This window comes from Pyrgilauda ruficollis, unplaced genomic scaffold (genome assembly GCF_017590135.1).
Source record: "Pyrgilauda ruficollis isolate IOZ18807 unplaced genomic scaffold, ASM1759013v1 scaffold1, whole genome shotgun sequence".
NCBI lineage: Eukaryota > Metazoa > Chordata > Aves > Passeriformes > Passeridae > Pyrgilauda > Pyrgilauda ruficollis.
Genome location: NW_024508100.1, coordinates 10,119,139 through 10,138,761, shown reverse-complemented (window position 1 = coordinate 10,138,761; position 19,623 = coordinate 10,119,139). Strand labels below are relative to the sequence as shown.

The 19,623-nt window shown below is 40.2% G+C and overlaps 1 protein-coding gene across 2 annotated transcripts in view; it reads right to left on the bottom strand.

Annotated features, from left to right (window-relative positions):
• C1QTNF7 (C1q and TNF related 7) overlaps positions 1-19,623 on the bottom strand; it is a 50,814-nt gene that overhangs the window by 22,415 nt on the left and 8,776 nt on the right. Inside the window, exon 1 of one of the 2 annotated variants that reach the window (XM_041459316.1) lies at positions 611-682. The exons of the other annotated variant lie outside the window; for it this stretch is intronic. The gene's annotated coding sequence lies outside the window, so the exon portion shown is untranslated. Of the gene's footprint in view, positions 1-610; positions 683-19,623 lie in introns of those variants that run through there. 2 annotated transcript variants of the gene reach the window in all.

The window sequence follows — 19,623 nt, the reverse complement described above, 5'->3', positions numbered from 1 at the left end:
GGCCCAGAGGAAGGAAAGAAAGATGATTAAGGGATTGGAGCATCTCTCTTCAGAGGATAGGCTGAAGGAGCTGGGCCTGTTCAGCCTTGAGAAGAGATGACTGAGAGGGGAGCTCATCAGTGTCTGTCAGCATCTGAAGGGAGGGTGGCAGGAGGATGGAGCCAGCCTCTGCTCACTGCTGCCAAGCAATAGGACAAGAGGCAACGAGCAGAAATTGATGCTCAGGAAGTTCCACCTGAATATGAGGAAGAATTTCTGTACTGTGAAAGTGACCAAGTGCCAGAATAGATTGCCCAGAGGTTGTGGAGTCTCCTTCTCAAAGTAGTCTGGACACAGTCCTGAATAATGTGCTCTAGGGAATCCTGGTTAAGCAGAGGGGTTGGACTGGAGGACCTCCCTTCCAACCTTACCCGTTCTGTGATTCTGTAACATCTCTTGTACATCCTCAGGATCAAGACCTTTGGTGCTTTTACCACTGAAATATGCAATCTGATTATAATGGCTTCTGATAGCCCAGAACATAAACTAAGATATTTCTGAACACTATTAGGAGCTAAGTGAAAAGCATAAGGATTCCACTGTAAATCATTAGCAACTGGGAAAATCTTACCACAGTAGTTGGTATGACTGTTGTGCTCATGAGGTAACATATTTCCTTTTCTCTTTATTGGGTGTAGTGGATATGGATCTAGGAGAGACAAAGGATTTTACAGGGTATACAGGGAACTACTTTTCATCATTTACAAAGAAAGGGTTTAAAGGTTCAGATAAGGACAGTACTGAAAAAAGAGAATTTGGCATGATGTCCCTGAGAAAACAAAGAACAATTATATTCAAGCATACTTCATGCACTGATTTCATTGCCAATAAAAAGAGACTGACCGTGTCTTCCCATAATCACAGAGGGTATTTATGGCATAAATGTAATTTTTGGTTTATCTGAAACTGAGTTTTATCAGCTGTCCTTTAGCAAACTGAGAAATCAGGCTGTGAATGAGAGAGACATGAAAACTGTCAGACCAATACAAACCCAACAAAACAAATGATTACTGATTGGGCTTGAAGAAAGCTGAGAAAAACTATTTTTATATAAAAAAAGAAGACACTGAAGTGCTGCAACTGCTGTGCCAAACTGATTTCTAATCACTCACAAGAGTATTGTCTTTGTTTTTCCAGTGATAAATTTAGTTTTTCCGCTTGTCCCAACTGCACATTTCAGTGATGATCTTGGAGATTTTTCAGTTTCCATTAAAGATTTTAAACAGTAAATAAAGTGATCTTGGCAACCTGTGGGAGAGCTAATGCAGCAGATAGAAGATGTTTTAGATAGAAGGGGTTTATCTGTTTTCTCTCTGAAGCCATACTGTGCCCAGGTGATGCAAGCACTGCACAGCCTCAAGAGCATCCAGGAGTCCTTCACACGGAGCAGCAGATCAAGAGGTGTTTCATCAGCTTGATTCCTCTCTGTGCCCCGGCTGTGGTGCCCCTGTGCCTGGGTGTCCCTGGCTGAGGTTCATTACCCTTTGTAAAGCAGGGGTCCTTTGGCAGCCCCTGTCCCTTATAGAGAGCAGAAAGTGTTTTATTTCCTTATTTTCCCTTAATATAAGAAACACAGTAACACACCCAGTAACAGTACCATCTTCTAGCTCTTAGCACCATTTTCTTCCAAATAACTCGCCTTCAGATACTGGGATTTTTGTAATACTGAAATCTTGGTATGTTGCTACTCCTCTAAATGGATCAAGATGCATCTCAAACAATAATAAAGCAATAGTAAATTATAGATCATTTTAGTTTTAAGAAAATTATCAAGATGGGATTGAAAATTAGAGAAATTAAATGAAAGGGAAGAAAACACCATAAAGAAGCACAAGCACTTCACAAACAGCTATTAGACTTGAGAGATGCCCTCATTCTTGCTGCTCAGGGAATGGACTTATTTTTCCCACGAAGAACATTCACAATACCTTATTTAGTAATATTTCAAGAAGCTTTTTTAGCATCTGGCATTGAGTGCAGTTGTTGCAATGCTCTGGCAGCATGCTACACTGTAAAGCTAACACATTAGCATATTACAGAGATGAAAATAAATTGGAGAAGACTCATGAAACCTTCAATGCAAGGTGCAGCTCTTGTGACATCCAGCTCCATGGAGGATTCATGCTGCAATGCTATTCTTCTGCTTTCTACTCCTATGAGAGTACAGGCACTTTTTCAATTTTTTTTTTTTTTTTTAAGGTGAAAGGGTCATAAACTTCAAGTACATTGTACATTTTGCAATGCATCACTAAGTGGGGGTAGTGATGGGAATCAAGGGATACATGGGCACTGGTGTGGTTTATAGGATTATGCAAGCTATAAGGACAGAACCTGACTTGGATCAGATGTGCAGTATTTTATGAATCATCTTTAATGGCATGAGTAGAATTGGATAGAGCCTAATAATAGACCTAGTACATTTTTCTATTTGAGTTTGCTACAAAAATTGCTATGCAACTGATCTTTAATTGAAACAGTTTTCCTTAACAGTTTTTAAATACCATCCTGGATGGTGTTAACAAGGTCAAAGCAGAGATCCAATAATCATTATCAACATTTCTTATAACAGGATAAAATATCCTTTTCATAAAGGAGATGGATAAAATTAACTTGGTTCATGGCATAATTTTTGGGTGTTATAAACTATTTTTCCTTCAAAACTCTACATGAAATATTTTCAAATACGATAATGCATTCTGGAGTTAAAAAAGCAAGACTCAGAAAGCCTAAGCTGACAGCAAAATACTATGACAAATAAAATTAGGAGTGTGGGATACTTCACAGAGTTCACTAAAGACTTTGCAATTGCTTCCCATTTTTATAGCCAAGGTATACAATGAATACAGCAATAATCACAGAAGACCAAAAGAGAGTGTATGGAAGTAGTGAAGCAAGAAAATGCATTTTTAAATAATCCTCAGTAAATGCCATTGCTATTGAACTCTTAATTAGCATTCAGATAGGTTTTAACACACTGCATATATTGTCCATGTCCTTTGGGATGTGATGTAAAACCAGTGGACTCAACTGTGTTCGCATTAGCACTGGTGTAAATCCAGAGGAAATCATCAGACTATATCATGGTCCTTTCCAGTTTTTCAAGGAGTAACCAAATAGAAATTGGTCCATGTTCCTTGATTCTCTCTTATACTCCTTTGAATAAGTACTGCTCATAAATAGATCAACAAAAATATCATGCCCACTGCATCTTCTCCACTTTTTAATAGCACAAAAAATAACACCACAATGTTTTTCCTTATGTACCTGTCAGTGTGAAAATTACAGAGTAGTACCAGCCTCAAGGATCCTAGGAAAAATTAAGCTGGTGGGTCTGGGGAGCAGAAGAAGCATAACTGAAATCTGAAGATATCAGCAACCCAGAGGAATGCCTGGGGGTGTGGGAAGTGACACGAAAATGTTTGATCATGGTCAGCTTGAAAGTAAGGAGTGTAATAGAGAAAGATGTGAAATGAGAAGCAGCTATTATTGGAGGCCTCCAAGGGCCAGGAATTGGGGTAAACGAAGTGGCAGAAGCAGGAACTATTGTTCAGAATTACAAAAACCAAGTTATATCCTGGCCAAGCCCCATTTGTCTGCCTCCAGGTTCTGCTGTCCAACTTGCACCTTGCTGCATTTTGATGCAACAATGCATGCAAAAAGAGCAGGCTGGGGATAGCTAAACTCTCCTCCCCACCAGTGAAACACTCAGGAATCTGATGTATCAGCAGTTAATTTAAATTATTTCACAGTAAACACTCAGTCTTCCTTGGGCATCTATGGACCATATTCACCATTGCCCTGCTGAGTGAGTGGACAGGCAGTGGTGCCCAGAAAGAGTGTGGTGGGTAAGACACAGGAGGGACAGCACAGTCCAGATGTGAATCAGACCCTACAGGAACAGCATACTGAGCAGCTGCAGGCAGACATGGACCTTTTTGCCATGGATTTCATTACCGTGGATCTGCTCCACTGTCAGCAGCTGGTAATGGCAAAGCAAAGATGCTGTTAAAGCCCAGACCTGGTAGAAGAGCTTTGCATTCCTAAATGATTGAATCAAAAAGCAGAGCATAAGCCACATAGGCAACAAGCCTGGCACAAAGTTTATTTTTACTGTGTGAATTAAAGCCCTGGAATGTCCTGAATTAATTCCAGAAGAGTTAACACTCTCACACCTCGCAGCCTGGCCAGGCACCCAGTGCTGTGGGTACAGGCTGTATCTTCGTTTTCCTTATATTGCATATCTTTCTAGTCTTTTTTTTGCTCAGCATTCCTTTGGAGCCTTCTTAAATTATTGTCCCCATACCTCTTACTTCTCCTTCCCCTTCCTTGTCTATTCCTGTTCCTAGAAACTTTCCCTCCTCCACTGTGGCTGAGTCCCACTGCCACCCAGCTCTTGGCACTGACTGGGCTCCCAGCCTGCTGCAAGTGGGTCCATGTCAGCACAGATGAACAATTTCTTCTTCCAGTCTTCATCACTTGGTTGTTCACTTGGGGAAGCATTGCCTTGCACTACCTCCAGAGACAGAGGCACTGTTTTTGTTGCTCAGAGCAGAGCTAAGCAGCTGGCAGACACGTGAGAAGCCATAGTACTGACAAAAGGCAGCACTGCTGGCAGCTTCCTGCTTATAAGCTCCCTGGAAGAGTTCAGAGAAAGTGGGAAATGTTTGTAGAAACAAAACTTACTTACTATAATCTGCTTTTAGCTTATCTTCTAAAAAATGTGCTCTTTAACCAAGACTCACTTTAACCAAGATCCCACAGCTGAGCACCACAGTCACTTCTTCTCATGCAGCTTTTGAAACTTCTGCAAGATGGTAGGACAAACCATGTTGTATTTATGCTGGGTTTTCTTATGCTCCTTTCTGGAGAAAAAATGAAGAGGCCACTACTGGAAAACTCCTTAAGTTTTATGACTTTTCCAAGACCTGCTGTCACAGCATTCATTTTTTTCCAGTCAACACCACTTTGGCAGGTGAACAGATTAAGACAAATCCTGCTGCCCTGTAGACATCCATATTTCTTCTTTATCTCATATGTTTTCTCCAAAATGTTCCAGTTCTTTTTCTAAAATTGATTTTGCATCTCCAGCCTAGTCAGGGACTTTTAACAACTTCTTATTTGATGAGACAAGATGGTTGAAGAAGGAAAGAAGTATTTGTTCAGGAACCAAGACAAAAACTGAAACAGCTGACTCAAGGGCACAGAGGAGCGTCCTGACAATGAAAAGCTTGAAAATGGGTACTCACTCTGTAGCTGTACCATAAAACATTTCCTTTGTTCAGAGAAGCAATAAAGCGTCACAACCATGAACTCATCATAACCTCAGTTTAAATTTTTAATGTATATTTTTTAAAGAAAAAAAAAAAACACCTCACAAGCATCTTCTTTAACCCCTCACTAACCATGGGCACAGTTTGTCTCTCCTAAGTAAGCAAGAATTGACATTTCTGTAGTTTTTCTGAGAACCCATTACTCAGCTGCATAACCCTGTCTCAGCCACCACCACAGATCTGTAGCAAGCAGGCAAATTTATTCATTAGATTTATCCTATGTTTATTAACAGCCCAGCTCAGAAAAAGAGTCAGTGACAAAAACCATCTGGAATAAACATAATGGAAAACAAACAATGTAATATATTCCGTCACTCCAGCCTAATTGCACTGTTTGGTGCAAATGCAAGTGACAATTTACAAGCCAAACTCTTATTAAAGGGAAAAATGAGCTGTGCAGGGAAGCACAAATCAAAGTAACTAATCAACAGAGGCAACACATTCAGGGATTTAAGAGCCAAGGTACGGCAGTCTTTTATTCCTCTTTGTTTTCATTTTGGGAAACCTGCTGTGATGTTGCAGTGCATTATACATTATATATCTACTTATGCAACACTGGGGAGCAGCATGCCTCTGACTGTTGTCAGAGGCACTAGCTACATGTTGTCATTTTTCACCAGCTACAGGCAGTGACTTTTGTGTTTAAACTGTTCTTTTCCTATCACTTAAACTGGGAGCAACCACACTGTCCGAGGAACCAGTTTTCTTTTAACATGTAATAAAAACGATTAGCATATAATAAAAAATTGGAATTAAGGATAAGGTTAGAAAAGGTTCGAGACAGCTAAAAGCAATGCCAATTTGATCTAAAACAAGTTCTTATGAGTGAATTGATCCAGCAAGAGCAAAAGGAAATTCCCTTCCATGCAGGAATCTGAACAACATATGGCTGCTGTCCATGACCCGTTTCAGCTTCGAAGCTGGAACAGACTCATTAGATGCATCTGGTGTCCCCAGGGAAGCAAGAGAAAACCCTGGCAGCAATAAAGGAAAGATGGTAAAAGCCATCTGAAGCAGAAATCAGCCAAACATCCTGTCTGCACTGGAGCATCATCTTCAAGAATGACTTTAGGCACCTGCATGAAAACGGAGCCCTCAAAGACGTAACACTGCTACAATATGTAACACACTGTTAGTTTGGGGAAAGTACTCCCATGACCTGGAAAATACCAGCTCAGAGCAACAGGGAAAACATTTAAGACCTCATTACAACAAGGGGCAACTATCTAGCATTACAGTGAAATCAGTATGAGTAAATATGCCCACAGCCTTGACTGCAGAAGTGTGGGACATAACTTCCATAAATGTAGCAAGATATGATTTATAAAATCCTGCACGGAACAATTCTCTCAGTGATGAGACGCTGAAAAAGTTTTTTTTCAGTCTTTTTGTGAGAAAAAAAAGAAAGTGAGGATGGGCTTCACTGAGGAGAAAAGATGTCAAAAGACATGCTGCTGTATCTGCCACAAGGAGGAAGACCACAGTCATCACCATCCCATGTGCAGAGGCGCCTCTCTGGACTTTCACATCCTTCCCTTGTCTGCAAGGAGCCAGGATCCTTCCACATTTTGGAAATGACCCTGTAGCACAAAGAGAGATTGTCTTGGAAACAACATTTATCAATGAGAAGGCATTTCATATTTCTCCCTGTCCAGAGCTGATATTTTTCTGGAACAGGGTCTAGTGCTCTGTTTCAGGGTCCTGTAGGCCCTGAAACACAGCTTGCTCTCAACCATAAGGTAGCCTTACTCTGAATAAGAAGGCTGATAATGTGCAAACTTTTGTCATAGCTTATGTCTATGAAAAAATGTATATATCTAATGTATAAATCTAACATATATTAGATTCTGCACATGCTGTTTTCAGAAAGAAATGTGTGACATTTGAAGAGGTGGTATCTTAGATATGTCCACAGCGGGGTGTTTCTTTATTTAAGTGCAAAGTCAGAGAAATACACCCCTGAGAATTCTAAAATTTCAGTACTTCAGAAAAGTAAAAAATGTTATTGCCAGCTAGCTGTACATCCATCTCTCCAGAGCATCACTTCATCATCTTATTAGCATGCAAATCAAGATGACATTGCTGTTGCTGACTAATTTCAAATATGATATTTACAGCATAGATGTGCTGTTGGGATGGTCTTTGGCAACACCTTCCAGGCATCTCTGCATGCTGTTGACCTGAAACTGTAGTTTTTTTCATCTAGGAAGATAACAGTGAGGATGACTCTTCCCCTCATGTGCTGAGTTCATGTCTATACTTAAAAAATATTGTATTTGAGTCACCTGTCAAACCCCACAGGTATTGTGTTCATTTATGTCTCTCATCTTCTAACTACTATAATTTAAGCAGAAATTCCCAAAAGTTGTAGTTGTTTTTTCTCTCATTTCCACTTAAGTTACAGGAATTTAACTAATATTCAAAAGTGGATATAAATAAAAGGAGGATGACTCCACATATGTAGATTAAAAAATTTGAGGTGTGTGTGGTGTCTGGCAATAATTACAATGATAAAATATTTTAATTGTCAGATAATATGGATTCTTTCTCTTTTGTTCTATGACCACTGGTGGCCAGTCTTACCAGAGAACAGTTCCTGAACGTTTTCCTTCCTGAACAAGAAATGGCCAAGAATACAGAGCAATTTCTCTAAGGAGAAGAACACAGCAGCCATGGTATGGTCAACACAATGGTCATATAAGTTGCCAAATCTTCAGCTTTGTAAGTGGGGGTTGTTCTGCCCACCTGGGATGCTCAGATATTAATTTTGTTGCTCTCTTGTACCGTGAAGAATTTTTGTAATCCTCCAGGATTCCCTTTTTCCTCTGAGGGAGACGATTCAGAGGCCATGCTGCTGACTGTGCACATGGGTGAGAGGTTGTTCATGCCCTGAGGCAGTGACCTGGGCATGCTGGCAGTGCCTTGTTGCTGCAACCGTGTGAAACTGGATCTGGTTCCTGATTGTCACCCCAAAACCCCCAAACAGTCCCAATGCTTTCTTTTGACTTCCTGCACTGTCACCTTTGCCCACGTGCTCCACCACATACCTTCAGTGCTGTCAAGGATCTGAGCTACCAATAAGTTCCAAAATCAATTTGTGGTGAACATTGGAATTTTCCTCAGTGTTTTAAAAGGACTTCACAGGGACGAGGTAGCTGAGACACTGAGCTATCTCAAGGAACTCTCTAGCAACAGCCCCTCAAAGCAGAAACTACTTGCTAGAGCATCAGCTGATAAACAAAACCAGAGATGACATTCAAAGAAAAAATTTATTTACTTATCACTTGTTCTGCTTTAACATTGTTTTAGAAAAAGCTGGATGCAGATCTTGCGTGAATGTAATTGCAGATTTCAGGAAATAACTTAAAAGCCACAGAGGAAACCTTACAAATAAAACAGAATTAATTCTCTCTGGAATATGAACGCTAGCAGATTTCCCTCCCCTTCCCCCTTTCTCCTTCACTCTTTTCCCCAGCTGCCTTTAAGATATCAAGTTTATAAGTTACTTCACTGAAGTTCAGAAATGGGCAGTTACTCAAAAAAAAGTTGCATGAACAAACATCAGTTGACAACAAAGGGTGATAGAATTTGTTCCTGCAGATTCACAGCAAAAAGTCCATGTTCCCATTGGAAACTTCCATTGCAGTAGCTCACTCAGAGCAGCTTCCATACTTGCTTTCCATCTGCAGACTGGAATGTCACTGCACTGCTTCCTTCCCTTCCAAGGGCTTTTCCACTGCAGGCAGCACAGTATTGGTAACTGCTCTCAGCTCTCCACTCAGGTCATCTGGGGATATTTTACTGCTTATGGTCCTTTGTGGTCAGTTTTGCTGATTATCTGGTACAACACCTAGACTGAGAGCTTTCTAGCAGGTTTGGAGGTGTTTTTTTCTTTTTGCTTTTGTTCTTGGTGGCTTTTTTTTTTAATTTTTAATTTTTATTTTGTTTTTTTTTTACCTCTGGACATATGGCAAAGCTGCAGGCACACAGCACCATGGAAATGATTAAAAGCTGTTTTCTCTCCTCCTTTACAAAGAACCTGTTTATTTATGGGTGGCCATGGGTGGACACATATTTCCAGAATTCAGGAAAACTGCCTTCAATTTACTGCATCTTCACAAGCTTTTAGTAAGATCTCTGTTCTACAGTCATTGAGTCATGCCCCAGTCCTCAGGTCTGTAAGCCTGAGGTGGCTGGCAAAATAAATATACATGTGCTGAAGTGTTGTACCAGAGCAGTAAGGGATAGCAGGGTTTCACAGAGAGAAAAAGGGCTTGAGATAGACACCAGAGAAGTGTAAGGCTATCACACATCAGGTTGTCACCTCTTTATATTGCAAGGATTTATTTGGGAGAGCCACTCTCTGAGTTGCGCCGCTGTCAAGTAGCAAAAAACTGCCTGTGTTTTTTGAAATATTTCAACACTTCCAATCCTTAAACAATTAGAATTGTCAGAAAGAAAGACAGTCCATCAATCAGAAGCTTTCACAACTCCTTCTCATTTGTATGTAGATTCCTAAACCTGGAAACCTGATGTTCCTGATATTGTCAAATAATATACTAAAATCGAACACTTCAATAATTTTCTTTTTTCTCCTTTTTTTTTTTTTTTTTTTTTTTTTTTTTTTTTTTTTTAACTCTACGGTATTGGATAGAAAAGAGATCTTAAAACTTTCAAAGTGGAACTGGAGGAAATGTTCTCTTTTGTCAAGCTACTGGATTTGTCAGTCTTCTGTTGTTTTGGGTAATGACCTGTCCCAGAAGATGTCTGGGTCTGGAAACCACCAGGAAATGCATAACATTAGGCAGTAATTCAGTGCAAGGCAGTAATTAAAACATCCCTTAGCCTTGGGCATCACATTTCAAGAGTCAATAGCCTTCATGCTTTGCTTACATGTGGGTGACTTCACTTGTACCTGCAGAGATGGGGATTGGCCTCTGAAATCCAAACAGTGGACAGCTGGGTTCAGCAGATGATTCTGCCCCATCAGGCCCCTTCTCCATCCCAAGCCTCCTCTACTCCACAGAGGCTGAACAGCAGCCATGGTGCTGTGGAGAGGCTGATTTGAGGAAAACCTGTATTCTGGAAGAGCCTGGCATTAGGACATTCTGTATCCTGAAGAAGGGAGAAAGGAAAAGGTTTCAAGAAGAATTGGAGAAAGAGAGAAAAAAGAGAAGGAAAGAGTATGTCCTGCATCACCACTGAGATCTTCTAGCACCCTCTCAGCACCAGGAACCCTTCAACAGTCCCATTCCTTCTCAAAGAGGGAGGAAAAAGCTCCAAAGCTTGGCTGAAATGAGGCATTTCTCTTTTTCCAAGTCAGGCTGGTGCACTAGGTATAAGTACTGATAACATCTCTTATGTCATTATAATTGATAAAGCTTTGACAATATGTGCAATAATCCATTCTTAAGATCAACTAAATAAAGTTTAAACAGTTTGCATGTCACAGGTTATCTCATGTGATTTCTTTTAAAAAAAACTCTTCAGGACTGAAAATCAGGCAGAGAGGGAGAAAAGAACTTTTTAGAGCAGTAAATTAAGATCCAGTAGCAAAACCATTTGGATGAAATCTGTTTGTATGATTTCTTTTCTTTGAAAGAAAATTAGTTATTTTCTTATTTCAGATCTCTTCTTTCTATTTGTGTTCCCAAATTTATTCCTGATTTAAGATCTTGTGTTCTTAGATTCTTATGTTCTTATACTCATCAAATTTCATAGCTGTACCGCCTGAAAATGAAAGTTTAGAGTAAGAAAGATCAAAAGATTTTGTTCAGTAGTTTCCATAGGCACTGCATTATTTCCTCTGGGAAACTGTGCAAGAGGAAGCTTTCAGCCTGCTCACAGGATACAGCAGAGTGAAAATGCAATTCACAACCGGGGCAGCTCCTTTGGCTCTTTTTGTTGCTTGTTCTCTTTGAGCTCACATCAGATTAGAGCATTTCACAGTTTGTTTCAAGCTTGAAAACACAAGCTGAATAATTAGATGAAAATATCTCGTAACAAATAATTCTGAAAAATATGTGGTTTATTGGTTTGTGAGCTAGGAAGCGACATCAAGCATCCATGGATACTTTTCATTTAGTGCATCAGTTCTGCATAGTAAGGCAGAGTGCATTCCTTACCATACACAAAGTATTTAAAGATGTTCAAATTCAAAGCCAGAGCCATCTGCTTATCACTGACATCTGTTGCTTCAAAGCAAAGGACTATATAAAAGGTTCAGAAAGCTTTAGAACTCAAAAGATGCATTTGCTAAGAGAACACATGAATATACATAAATTCAAAAACTATAATATAGACTGCTGTTTTCTCCCTGGAGTGTGGTTGCACCAGCTAGGTATAAGAGAGTTTTGTATTGCAAAGAAAACAGATCCTACCCCTCTCTGTGCTGAAAATTAAACTTTTTCTCATTCTCCAAACACTCTTGAAAAGCAACATCTTCTTCTTCCATCATCGGAGGTTTGATTTTCACACCAGCCCCATTCACCTCTGACTTGCTCCTGCCAGAGCACCTTCAAGATGTGATCCTAATTACCCTGAAAATTTCTTTCTGCAGAGCCTTTCCCTGTGCTTGCTTAGGGAGGTGACTCCCCAGCATTCCTGGAAGCAGCAAACTGCATCTCCCAGCCCAGCAGGTCTATCCATTTCCTTGCAGTTTTGGCAGCCAGGTCTGACTGCTGGGCTGACAGCAAGCAGGGCCTTCCCACGGCCTTCAAATGCTGGGCATCTCCCTTCATGGCATCACCCCTCTCCCCGTGCAGATCCTGCACTGCCATGGAAATGAAGGGCAGGAGCAGGGCTGGGAGACGTGGTAGAGGTATTTATTTAGGGCAGCATCCACGTTCCTCTGAGCACCTGATGCAAGAGGTGACTGTGGTCGCATAGCTGCAATAAATCCAGTGGTGTTGGGTACCTGTGGGTCTGTGACAGGGCTGAAGGGTTGGAGGGAAGGGTTTACACCTTTCAGACATGTGGGCCTGGAGGAAAGGGCCTGTTTAAAGTTATTGGGAACTGGGGAAAACTGTGAGCCAAATAGAATGTGCAAAGTCATAGGGATCCGATGCTTTCTGGATAAGGAATGCAAGGGAGCTAGAGATTCTCTGAACAGGAAGAAACTGAGAATTCTGCATGCATGAAATTTCTGTCTCAGGGTACTACCACCTGTACCTAGTCAGTGAATCTAATACAGCTTCCATTTATTTATCCTCATGTCCACATTTTGGCAGCAATCAAAATGGCAGGGAGGACTTCACAGACGAGAAGAGAAATTTGACATTTCAACAGCTCTCTGCCAGGCCTATTGGTGCCAAAAAGTATATGAACTACATAGAAGACAAGGAAATATTTAATGACTTTAAGTTACATTGTTAAGCTCAGAGAAGGGTGATCCATCCCCTGCCATAAGCTCCAGATAACCACAGAGAAAGTGACAAATTTAAATATACATGAAGTTACATTCTATAAAGCAATCAAAATATTTCTTCTGTTATTTAATGTTCCTCTTAGTCACATAATCTATGACTCCTTGAACCTCACTATAAAGCACATAAAATTTCACAAGATCACAAGTTCAACATGAGGGTTACACACCACTTCTTGGTTCACTGACAACACTTTATAAACTATTTTTATGCTCTTTGTTTTCACGGCCTTTTCATTTCCCTGCCAGCTTCTCATTCTCCTTGAAATATAAGAAATCGGAGAAATCAGAAAGGTTTCTGTGCCGATCACAAACAAGGAACAGAAATGATTCAGAAACAGAATGAAAAAGTGATCAGAAAAACAAACAGAGCCTGCCTGAGGCATTACAGATTCTGCTCCTTACAAGACTCACAAGCAAAACAAGGTAAGATATTTAATTATTGTGCTGACATACATGCATTATTCAAAGAGACAGCAGGATAGCAACTTTACTAGTATTAGGAAATTCATCTAAAATTTATATTATCTCAGTGCTTTTATGAGGCGAGAGAACATACAAAGTTTGTTTCAGCAAAATAAAGCCCATTACTTACATGGCTTGCAAAAGTTTGCAGCAGCTGGAGCCTCTGGCTTGCACTTTGTGCAAATATTGTCCCTTGTTGAAAGCCTCCTAGCTCTGACACTGGAGACAGCACATAGCTCACCAGTGCTTCGGATTGATAAATCCTTTAAAAATGCTCTCAGATGTTTCTTTATCTGTGGTGTGCACTGACAGTAGACTGCAAAGCAGAAAGCTTGTCTGGTGCTATGAGGAAAGAGTTGCCTCTCTGCTGAATCCAAAGAAAGGAGTCCTTGACCTCAACAACTAGAATAAATCTCCTGTATCTGCTGGCTCTTTGCTGAGTGCATACTTGAGCAGTAACATAAGAGCGAGCGACGGGAGCAGGAGCTGGGGCATGTGTGCTCCGTGCTGGGAGGGCACGAGAGCCGTGCTGCTAGCACAGCCACAGCAAACCCAAAACACAGGGCTTGCTCCTGCCTTCTCTGTTGTTCACATATTGTGAAAATAAAGCAAAGGTGACAGGCTTCTCTATTTCAGTTGGTGGCTCCCAAGTGGCAGCGCTCTCGAGCTCTGTCCCTCTCTGCTGAGGTTCCTTGTGCTCCAGATGAGGCTGCTGCTGGCTTTCTATTTCAAACCTCGATTTCCTGAGAATCTCTCTGTATCCCAGCCAGGAAATGTAAACCATACTGAAGTTTAACATTTTGGATATCATAAATGCAATTAATTACCTGAAAGCAAAATGAGTGGTTTTCACTTTTTTTTTCTCCTTCAGAAGAAAGATCTGTTTACTACTTTTTTTCCCTTTATTTCTTCCCTTTTCTCTACTTAAACTTACTAAATTTCATAAAAACAAGCATAGTTTTTGCAACAAGTCCTCGATAGAGCAACTAGTGAGAAAAAGAAGAAAAGTAAAAAGATATTGTAGCTGAAAATAGGCAAATGTAAGGTTTCAGGAAAAAAAATTCCCTGTTCCTTTTTAAAATTACATCTTCAAGACTAAAGACAATAGTTTAAACATAGTCATATAATTCTCAGGTGCTAAGGACAGGGTTTTTATGGAGAAGATGAAAAAAGCCATATTAAGAGTAGCAAAGATAAGAAAAGAAATCAAAGTCCTCACTCATTCCATTGTATTCAGTTTCAAAAGAGGAAAAAAAAGAAATAAGCTTACAGTCCAGAATCAAACTTTAGAATATTGTAAATTCAATTTTTGTGGCTTTATGAAATGTAAAGATAAAAGAAACAAACAAAAAAGCCCTCAAAACTTTTAACAAGCATTTCTAGCTTAAAGAAATAATAGTTTTTAATGAAGAATGATCAAATTATCTCTTTTTTTATTCTCTTTGTGAACAATGGAGTTGAAGAAATTCCCTTCACATTTTGTATGTGTGTTATCAATGTTTTCCTTGAACCTGAAGACTTGGATTCAGCTTTTATTGTTGCTTTTCTTTTTGCAGCTCTATTATGATACTAAAACAAAAGTATAACTTCAAAGTTGTTTATTAGTAATTAAATTGTCTTTCTGCATTGTAACTGACTAGTAGCAGTGATATATTTTGTTGAATGAGAGAGTTTCAATTTAGTTTCCATTTATATCCATTTCCTTTGTTGAAAACTGAAACAATAAGTCCACAGTAAATTAATTTTGGCTCCTTTCAGCTCTTCCTGTTGTTTTCACTTTTCCTTGAGGCACTATCATATTTTGAAACTAAGAGTTTCAAAATATGAGGCACTATCAAACCATAGATCTTGAATTTCAAATTATTTGCTGGGTTTGTTTTTTTTTTTTTTTTTTTTTTTTTTGTTTTTTTTTTTTTAATTTAAACACATGTTTGAAATCTTTTTCTCTACTGCTCAGCCGTGCTGGGATGAGCCTGTTGTCAGCTGCCATGCTGGACCTCTTCCCCCTCTGCTAAACCATTGGTGAGGACGCATCTTATCCCTCTGTCCCAGCTCATCTTTTCTATTTTTAGAAAATAGCTGGCATTTTTGGCTTTCAGTCTTGTTTTATGATGTTGGAGACCCTGTGACCTGGTGTGTAGGAGCGAGGCTTGGCACGGAGACTGCTCGCACACGCCCAGGTTGCAGGCAGCAGTCCTATGGATCCTCTCCAGCTTTCTGTCCATAACTACAAGAGGCTAAACTTCAAAAACTGCCTGGGACCTATGACCTGCTGCTCTGTGAAGTGTTTTGAGACAAGCAGAATATATACCTAACTTCTGAGGGCTGAACTGAGTTCAATTCAGTAGGGACATCTAAACCACGGCACTAATTTGAGCGCCATTTAATTACTCCCAGGCATGACTTGGTTTCTGCCCCAGGGATTTGGCTTTTGACTAAGGAAGCAACAAGCCATTGGGCAGTGTACTTGCAGCCCCCAGGAATGGATGATGTCATTTATCCCCAGCCCAATTCAGCCACACCACAACTGTGTAAGCACTGCAAGCCTCTGGGTGCTTCATCCTACTGTGGCCCTGTGCAATGCTGCCTCACATCTGGAGGCAGCTGGTCACTGCAAATGTCATTTGCCTTACTGGATATTATTGCATGTGCATTCACAGATGTTTATGCACAGTTAAGAAAACAGTTCCCAACATAAGAGTCACAGTTACAACTGCAATTGTGAATGTGACCATGGAAGCCTGGCCAGGGCCCCACAAGCTGTAATGTGGATAGAAAAGTATGAGGCTTCTAGGGTGAAGTCTGTGTCATGATCAACCACATCAAAAACATGAGAATATTGAATATTTTTTCTTTCTTTTTTTTCCCCCCGAGGAAGTGTAGATCCTTATATATAAATTAGTGTTCTATGTTTCTCATTTATATTTCCACCCAAGAGATGGGTTGGGCTGTGCTGCCTGCTGGCTGAGAGCGCTGCTCTGCTGGCATGGCACTGATATATATATATATATATATGTATCCCAGTAGCTATTATTTCCAATGTCAGTGCACAGGACTTTTACAGAGCCCACACTTTATTACTTCAAGAGAGATACCAGATAGAGAGTCCGTAGGAACCACAAGGCTTAATTTTGCTATTTCATGTAAAGGCTGAACAAGAGGGACTGAAACACTGATGCAGTAGTGATGTAAGATGAAAAGGCAGGTAAATGTGAACTAGAGAGCATATTTCCCAACGTGGTAAACTTTCATTACCTTTAGGTAGCTAATCTGGAGATGAACCTGCCATTGCTTGGCCCCATGGAGGCCCAGTTCTACCTAAGGCCACCTATACTATTTCTGGGATGAGCCTGGGGCCACACGCACCAAAGTGCTTTTGGTGGAGGCAGCAATCTGCCCTGAATTGGCTCAGTCCCTGATGGAGGCAGGCTGTGTCCTGCAGCACTACTTTGTCCATGTGCACTCTGGTCCCCAGAGGCCCAAGGGGATGTATTTGCAGAGGTGCAGCATCAGAACAGAGTCACAGGGGTAATTTAGGATGGAAGTTTTGAGTTCATCTCATCCAACATCTGTTTAAAGCACGTCTAATCAGCTGGCAGCTACCTCTTCAGTGATCACTCTGTTATTCAGAGTTTTCCATTCCATACAGCACACCTGACCCCCATTACCTCCAGGAGCAAGATGACTCAGTGATTATGATCCAGAGGGATTTTGCATCCTTTATCCCAGTAATTACAAACTTGTGGTTATTGCCATAGCTGATCACCCAGTTATTTGATTATACTTATTTGGCTTGGAAGCCAAAACATTGTATCTCATTTTGCAGATGTGGACCTAGGGCACAAGGACGATATTTGCCAGAGATGACAATCTGTGCAGAGTAGGCAACTGAGTGGTCATTTCTCAGGGCTGCCATCCTATTTGCTGTCAGCTCTCTGTGCATTCCTGCTATTAGTTATTAATAGCCACCTTGCTATTACAGATCATTTTTTGAAGCAAGGGTCAAAGTAACATGGCACTTATGAGATGCCAGCTATGTAATGGGTTCCAGTGCTGAGGCTGAAAGTGAGGGAAAATGAAAAATGCCAGCACTGCTGCTGTACATGTGGTAGGCAGCTGTACTAGGGATCATCAAATGAATGATTCACCTCAGAAAACAGCCCTTCTGACAGCTTAAAATGGGATCTAAATTAAAAAAATCTGGTTCTGGAAATGAGGAAAGGTCCCCATGGTCATTATTGCTGTCAGTGAGAATTCATATCATAATGATCAAAAACTGTATGAAGGTGAGTATTGCTGTAACTTGTTTAAATTGAAGGCCTAGAAAAATATACTTAAGACACCTGCAATCAATTTTAACTTTGAAATTCAGTTCATACCTAAGAAGGGCTTGAGAAGAATTGAAAGGCAAGATAGTATTTTCTTGAAAGACAAGAGTGTTTATATTTAAATGAGTGGCTCATAAGCATGGCCCTCATATTTTGATCTCACATCTAGATTTTGGTGAGTAATGCTATTTTATACCTGGTTCCACCATAGTTAAATATATATATATGCCATATATATATATATATATATATTGGCATGTAGCTGGGAAATGATGTCCCACTTCTGTGAAAAACAAAACAATATAGTATGGGCCACAGATGTATGCTAGACTAGTTCTGCTTCCTGGAGGGATCCAGTTAAGCTCCTTTGCAGCCCTTATGTGGATGTCCCATATCGACAGCCCCCATTCTAGACACTCTGCTGCATTCCTACTTGGGCCTGCCAAGCCAGCCAAATGAGGATTGCAGCAATTTCTCACTTGGGGCAAGATGCTTATAACACTAACTCACATGGTCTCAGCTAGTATGGGGACTAGGCAAAAATGGGCAAGGCCTCAAGATCTACAAAATCTTGTTGATGCTTCAAATTGCACATTAAAAAAAGGAAGAATTCTGACTTTTTAGTTTGTAATTTATTTTAATATGTCATTAAAATGTAAAAGGCAAATATCCTTTTTAAACCTGTAATGTGTAATATCTTACCCATATAACTTCTGTCTTGAAATCTGAACAACCAGTTCTTGAGCTGACATACACCCATACTGCTGCACTGATTGCAAAGGCAGCATATTGAGTTTGCAGCAGCAGAAGTTGAAGTTCTGGCTCAAAACTCAAAAAATATATTTTCCCTTTCTGGTCACATTGGTGCCACTGGAAAATGACTGAGGATCTGACAGGCATCATGGCTTTATATCCACATCAAAGCTTATCCTTAGGTCTTGAACATACCCTAGGGGGGCTGAATATTTGTTTTTGAATGCTTCACTGAGCTGTATAATTTGGGAACATCAACAACATATAGCATTAAAACCCATCAGAAAAAACTCTCACGCTCAGATATAAATGTCCTGAGCCTGCACTTATGTGATCTTCCATCTGAGGGTCAGAAAGGATTTTTTATTAAATTGCCTTTCCTCTCAGAGGTCAGACAACATGGATGAATCCTGGAGTTTTTTTACGTCAAGGACATTCTTCCATTGTGGAATGTATCTTCAGCCAAAAGCAAAACCTATTTCAAGTACTGCTACTCCATCAGAGGTAGGAAGGCAAAATAAACTCCCCAGGAATTAGAGAGCAGGCTTTCTATCAGTAGCTTGTGTCACTTTCCCATCAAAAATCTGCTGCTGATGTACCTTGAACATGATTGCAAAACATTATGTTTAATCTTCTGACAGTTTAAGAAAATGTTCCTTTATGCACAGATCAAGTCTCCCATAAGTTAAATCTATATCCCTTTCTTCTCTATAACCTTGAAAAAAACAAGCACAAATAAAAATTAGGGCCCCGGAATATCATGTACAATATATATCTGGAAATTTGAAACAACTTTGCTCATTCAAATTCATCACTTTTCATCAGGTCTGGAGTGAGGCTGAGGCTATTTCAGACCAAGCTATCGAAAACATCAAAGTAAAATGTTCTTTTCTTGCAATGAACTGCAATGAATTTCCTTCCTGCAAGCACAAAGCTTTCAGACATGAGGATATCTCTGACCATCCCTTATGGGTACAGAATGAGGGAAGGCACCCCTTTAACTAGGTAGAGGAGAAGCCACTTACAGTGTATATCACCATTTGAAGCACAGCCAGTTCTCAAGAAGTAAAGAGCTGTATCACTGCTAAAAGTGAATTGAATGCCATCTCTTCATTTGGGAAAAGGCTTCATGACTGAAAAGCAGACAGCACCATTGCAGAATAAATTGTTTATGGTGCTCCCATTGTGTGCAGCTTAAAACTCTTGAAGTGCTACAGGCTTGTCTGGATTGAATTACAAAAATAAGTGACTTTGTTTGCTAGACAAAAACTAGAATTGCTTCAGC